General features: G+C 39.0%; 1 pseudogene; it reads left to right on the forward strand.

Annotated features, from left to right (window-relative positions):
* The first annotated feature begins 459 nt into the window (after nt 1-459).
* LOC102824402 overlaps nt 460-7,009 on the forward strand; it is a 9,558-nt pseudogene continuing 3,008 nt past the window's right edge.

Consider the following 7,009-nt stretch of genomic DNA (forward strand, 5'->3'; position numbering starts at 1 on the left):
CCAAACCATAGGCTCTGAGGATCAGACTTTAGCCACCTAGCAGACATAGCAAAATGTCCCTTATCTGATTATTCAGTTATGCTGATTAGTAATTCCATACATGAGCCCTGGATACCCACAGATAAATGTAAAAACCTTCCCTAAAAGCCGAGACTGTAAATTCCAAAAAGGCAAAGTTCCACCCCCACCAAAAAAAAAACCTAAAGAGGATATAGAGAAACTCTGTTAACTGATGGTATGTGGAGGGGATTATAATCAATGTAATGAAACAAGGTATATGAATGTTTGAATGTGAAACCGATGATGTGCCCTGAAAACTTTCACTCAAACCACAATAAAAACCTTAAAAAAAAAAAAAAAATCAGTTGACTGTATGTGGATGGATTAATTGCTGGATTCGCAATTCTGTTCTATTGATCTATGTATCTTTCATTGTACCAGTTCCAGGCTGTTTTGACCATGTCGTAAATTTTGAAATAAGGGAGTGAGAAGCTTATAACTTTGTCCTTGTTCTTAAGCAGTGCTTTGCTTATCTTGTGTCTCTTTCCTTTCCATATAAAGTTTGTAATTGTTTTTCCATCACTTTGAAGAATGTCATTGGAATCTAGATAGATAGAGAGACATGAGAACACTCCCATTGCATAAATATGCCAGTAATCTGCAGAGACAACTATGTGAGTTTTTGACTAGCCTGGGGCAGCTAGAGGAATAGAAGATACATCTTAAAGAAAGATCAGCAAGAAAAACAAACAAACAAACAAACAAACAAAAAAACAAACAATAACAGCAGTCTGATTAACTACTACAAGAACAAGTAAGTTGTTCACCAGGGAGCAATCAAGTCAAGCAATCAAGTGCTCTCAGGGCAAAGCCCCTTCCAAAACTGAAACTCAAAGGGAACACATAAGCAGGCATGTAAACTTTCTGGTGACCACTTTGGTCTATCAATAAAGGGAAGTGGGGACAAAACAACAATGAAACTGTGAGCTAAGTCTGACTGTGTTCAATAGACTCCTGTTAACCTGGATTGCAACCTGGGTGGCCAACAGTATAGTGAGACCTAGGGACTCCTGAGCCCATGAACAGGGACATAGTCACAGAGGACTAGAGCAGAGAGTGAAGCATCCAGCTGATATGAAGTGAGGGGAGATGCACAAGAATGCCCATACTTGCAGACAGTACCCATTTGACCTAGCTTCATTGGCTGGATGATTAGAACTCAACTAGAGGAAGAAAGAAGAGGAAAAAGAGTGTAATGTGCTACAATTTGATGAACTTGACAAATACTTATGGATGTAGTAGCTTAAAAGAGGGAACAAATCTTTTCAACAAGGATCATTCCCACCCCCTCTGTACATAGGTTGACAGGGATGGGCAACGTAGACATTGGCTACCCAAAATGGGGGTGGGAGAGCAACAAAGGCACGAAATGACTGGCTTATAAGTTTTCAAGAAGGAGTTTAGTTTCAGAGGGTGTGGGGGAAGGTAGAATCTCCACTGAGTGGTTTCCAACCTGTCTAGATGGGACTGATGAAAGGAGATGGGGATAAGACTCTGTGGTTCAATAGTGAATAATTGCTATCGGGACTGATTGTGAATGTTGCAAATGTAAAGGTAGATGTTTTATAACAAAAGGAGGGGAGTGGTTGATCTTACAGTCCAAGAGTGGAGGCCTCTGGGACCATCAAGGGAAAAGAGCAGAGTTTTGATGCATTAGACACAAAGAAATTCAGTAGATTGAGTGCTTACTGTGAGTAAGATTTGGAACAAATGCAAGAAAGACAGAGAAACAGCGATGCCAGAAATGGAGGCAGAGATGATGACGTGGAGAGATGGAGCAGCTGGGGACTCTAGACTCAAGGAGGGAGATGGGCTGTGTGCTGGTGGCCAGGGGGCTGGCATGGGGTATATCTTTTGGTTGTTTGATAATATATTCCTGAGTGCTTTGGTGTACATACAAACAACAACAACAACAACAACAAAAAAAAAACAACCAGAGAGATTGGTAGCAATTGTTGTTAAATGATGATGCATGGAGGGGATTGAAATCATTGCAATGAAACGAAAAACAAAATACGATAGGATGAATGTAAAGCTGATGCTCTCCCATGTAAACTATCATTCAAGTCACAATAAAAATGTATTAAAAAAAAGATGTGACTTTTTTTTTTTTCTTTTTTCCTTTGCTCTGTCTACTCATATCAACTCTGGTGACCATAGGGGAGACCTGTATGAGTTGACACCCCAGGGAAGGTTCTGTGCTGAATGGGGAAGGTTCTGCACCATGTGGAAGGATCTACTCCACATATGGAAGGATCTGCTCCACACGTGGAAAGATCTATGCCAGATGACTGGGCAGAGAATTGAATGGGAAGGAGACAACAAGAAGAGCCTGTGCCAGGAGTATCTTACGAAGGCCAACCTTGGCTAGTTCTGACTAGGAGAAAAACTGAACTGACATGAGGGAAGGGGGCGGGGGAAAGCATTTGTTAGATTGCGGTGGCACAGTGGGAACATCATGAAGTTTCTCAGGTGGCTTTGAAGACAAGAAGTTTCTCAGGTGGCTTTGAAGACAAGAGTCCATTGTTGTTGTTGTTGTTAAGTACTGTCAAGTCAATTCTGACCCAGAGCTACCCTCTATAGGGTTTCTGAGGAGCAGCCAGTGAGCTTGAACTGCCAACCTTGCAGTTCAAATGGCTTTGCAGCCTGGCACATTATCCCACAGTGTCACACCAGGACTCCAATAGTCCATTGTTGTTGTTGTTAAATGCCGTTGAGTCAATTCTGACCCATGGCAACCCTGTATAGGGTTTCTGAGGAGTGACTGGTGAACTTGAACGGCCGAATTGGCAGTTCAAACCGCTTTGCAGTCTGGTACATTAACCCACAGTGCCACAGCAGGACTCCAGTAGTCCGTTGTTGTTGTTGTTAAGTGCCGTCGAGTCGATTCTGACCCATAGCAACCCTGATAGGGTTTCGAAGGAGCAGCTGGTGAGCTTGAACCACCAATCTTGCAGTTCAAATGACTCTGCAGTCTGATGCATTAGCCCACAGCGCCACACCAGGAATAGTCCCTTAGTTGGCACTAAATATTTGCTCATATATTCCTATGAGGTTCCCCCCCCCTTTCCCCAGTTTTGATGTCTTTATATTTCCCGCCCCCTGGCTTTTTATGATTTTTGACTTTTGTTTTTAGCCTTGTTTTTTTATCCTCCTTTTATCTTATGAGAGATCTTTCTCTTCTTGCCTCAACTAAAAACAGACAATAATTGTGGTCATACAGCCAAACTACAATCACACCATCTATTGTGTAAGAGCCAACACCAGCTTCTATACACTAGAGCAGCACCTACAATGAACAATGGCTAAAAACACTCTGAATTGAGCTGTAAGAGCAGTGAAGAGAGAAGTCCATCTCCTGATAACACCTATCAGGAGGCTACTGGAGAATGCTTAACAACACACCAACATACATTTATATAATTAAAAGAAATATAACACTACAATGCCTAAAAAAGCTGCAGAAAATTGCTGCTCATATGCAGAAACAAGATAGAGTAACTGAAACAAATGACCAAGAGTAAGAGCTAGAAATTGCATTGGAGAAAGAAGAGGCTTTAGAATTACCCGAAAAAGAATTCAAGTGAATCATATTGAGGTACATCCAAATGTTCCACAAAAAAGTTGAAGAAAATAAGGAACACATTAAAAAAGCACTACAGAAACAAACAAAATAGATACAACATTTGAGACAATATAAAACCTCTAAAAAGGTCCAGATGATCAATACTAAAACAATAGAAGTGTACAATACTCTGAAAGGGCAAAAGAGTAAAACTGAAGGTATAGAAGTGACCTTGAAAATAAATCTCTCAATACTTGTAATATAGAAGAATAAGCAGAAAAAAAACTTGAAAAAACAAACAAACAAACAAAAAACCTAAGAATTGTGTGAGACAACATGAAAAGGAGTAACCTGAGGCTGACTGGAATTCCAGAGCAAGAAGAGACAAAGGTAACCATAGAAGAGATAGTCAAACAGCTGCTGGACGAAAATTTCCCTAACATCTTGAAGAATGAGCTGATAAGCATTCAAGAAGCTTAATGAATTTCCAACAAAATAGAATCCAAAAGAAAATCACAAGGACATATCATAATCAAACTCTCTAAAATCAAAGACAAGGAATGAATCCTGAAAGCAGCTAGGGAAAAAACAAGTGTTACAGACAATGAAAAGCCAGTAATACTAAGCTCTTATTTCTCAGCAGAAACCATGCAGGCAGGAAGATAACAAGGATATATATATATATATATATATATATATACTCTAAAAAACACACAAACAAACAAACAAAAAAACCTTCCAACAAAAGATCATATACCCAGCAAAGCTGTCAATCAAATATGATGGCACTATCAGATATTTCAGGATAAACAGAAATTAAAATAATTTTGTAAAAGTAAAGTGAGCCCTTCAAAACTCACTAAAGAGTGTTCTATGGACTGGGCAAAAACAAAAGCAGACAACAACCAGAGGTTGACATACGTGGAAACACCACCCAGAACTCAGTCCAAAGATGGATGAGTCCAGAGCAGAACAAAACTACAACAATGGAATTAGGGGATCTAGGAGGTCAGTCTATAATCAATACAACTACAAAACAAAAGAAGGGGAAAGTATTGTAACAGAGATCCAGGTGGTGAGGAGATCAGGTACATTTCAATATAAAACAGGCTGTTATAAATGAGGATGAAATTAATGAAATATATGGTAACTTCAAAGAAACTTAATGCATCTCCACATAAAATCAAGAAAAGGGAAAGCCCAAGGAGATTATGGAAACATTAAATCTATGAAGAAATTACACACACAAAAATGAACTCAGCACAATAAAGCATGTAGACAAAGAAACCAGGAGCACCACAAAAAACAAACAGCATAATGACATCAGTTAATCCATATGTGCTGGTAATTACAAGGAGCTCTGGTAGCATAGTGGTTACTAATGGGGCTGCTAATCTCACGGTCATCAGATTGAAACTACCAGCTGTTCTGTGGGAGAAAGATGAGGCTTTCTGCTCCTGTAAAGAATTATAGCCTCAGAATCACTGTACAGGGTCACTATGAGTCGGAACTGATTCCACAGCACATAACAACAACAACATTGGTAATTCCACTGAATGCCAATGGAATAAATGCACCAGTCAAGAAACAGTAGCAGACTGGATAAGAAAGCATAATCCTTCAATATGTTGTCTACAAGAGACAGACCTTAAACACAAAGGAAAAAAATTGATTAAAAATTAAAGGGTGAAAAAAATTAAAGGATAGAAATATATATACCAAGCTAAATGAAATAAAAATTGAGGAGTAGCAATATTAATCTCTAATAAAATAAACGTTAAGGCAAAAATCAGCATAAGAGACAAAGGAGGAATTTATCTATGATTACAGGGTCATTTGAAAAAGCGGATTTACCCATAAGAAATCCCTATGCCCCCAATGAAAGAGCCCCCAAATACATAAAGCAAACCCCAATAGAATCACTCTACAATAATAGTGTGGGATTTTAATACACTACTTTTGAAAAAGGACAGAAAAATTAGAAAGAAACTCAACAAAGACACAGAGGAACTAAACAACACAATCAAATAACTTGACTTCATAGATTTGACTTGACTTCATAGAGCATTCAACCCAACAACAGCACAATACACATTCATTTTCAAGTGCACATAAAACGTTCTCCAGAACAGACCATGTGTTAGGCCACAAAGCAAATCTCCATAAATTTTAAAACATCAAAATACTACAATGCATCTTCACAGATCACAATGCTATTAAATTAGAAATCAACAATAGGAAGATCAAATAAATAAAAGCAAATATATGGAAACTGATAACACCGTGCTTTAAAAAAAAAAGTAGAACAAACAAAACATGAAATTAAAAATTACTAGAAACAAATGAGAAAGAAAACACAATGTACCAAAACCTTTGAGACACAGCAAAAGCAGTGCTGCGAGGACAATTTATAGCAAAAAATGCACACATCCAAAGGGAAGAAAGAGCCAAAATCAATACTTTGACACAATATATCCAACAACTAGAAAAGACCAGCAAAGTAAGCATACATCCACAAGAAGAAAAGAAATAATAATGATTAGAGCAGAAATAAATTAGATTGTTGTTGATGTTGTGTGCTGTGGTGTTGCAGACCATGCAGAGGTTCGAGGCCCTATAGGCCCGAGTGTAACAGCTCTAGCCACTTGGCAGTTAATAGCAAATTGTTTTTCATCAAATTGTTCAGTCATATTTATTTAATTCCAAACATGAGCCCTGGATGTCCACAGAAAAATGCAATATTCCCCTAAGTTTCTAAGGTCAAGATTTTCCCCCTAGAACCAAGGCAGTAAAACTTCCTCAGAGGACGAACAAGGACAGGTTTACTGGGATTAAGCAGGGAGGCTCTGGAGAAGAACTGTCAGGGGTATATTCACTTGGGGTGGAGTGGTAAATTCTGGGAATACGGCATTAAGGACAAAGGGGGCAACTCCCTCGGACCACCCTGGGTTCAATCAGTTTGATCCAAGTGAAGGTTAAACCCAGTAAGGAAGAAAGGAATATTTTGATCCATGTGAAGGTTAAACCCAGTAAGGAAGAAAGGAATATTGGTTTAAGTAAGGTTTACTGGCTTAATTTATCTTAAAGATTGTCTTGTCTGAATAATACCATTCTTCTTCTGTAAAGATCCCTCCCTGAAAGAGAGGAAATAAAACACGGATGCAGACTTAAGTCTGCGGGCATTATTGCTTGCAGGGTATGAAGAGGCTTTCTGCCGATTTTGCATCTACTCTGGTCTCCCAGTGTTTCTTTTCTCTCTCGCCTCTCCAGACATCCCACCTAGAGTTAGTCTGAGAAGGGAAAATGTCAGCCACTGAGCAGTCTGTCTGGCAGCTTGCATCAAGCCCGGGTGTCTGTCTTCTTTGTATCTGTTTTCTCTGTCTT

This window comes from Chrysochloris asiatica, unplaced genomic scaffold (genome assembly GCF_000296735.1).
Source record: "Chrysochloris asiatica unplaced genomic scaffold, ChrAsi1.0 scaffold00201, whole genome shotgun sequence".
Lineage (NCBI taxonomy): Eukaryota > Metazoa > Chordata > Mammalia > Afrosoricida > Chrysochloridae > Chrysochloris > Chrysochloris asiatica.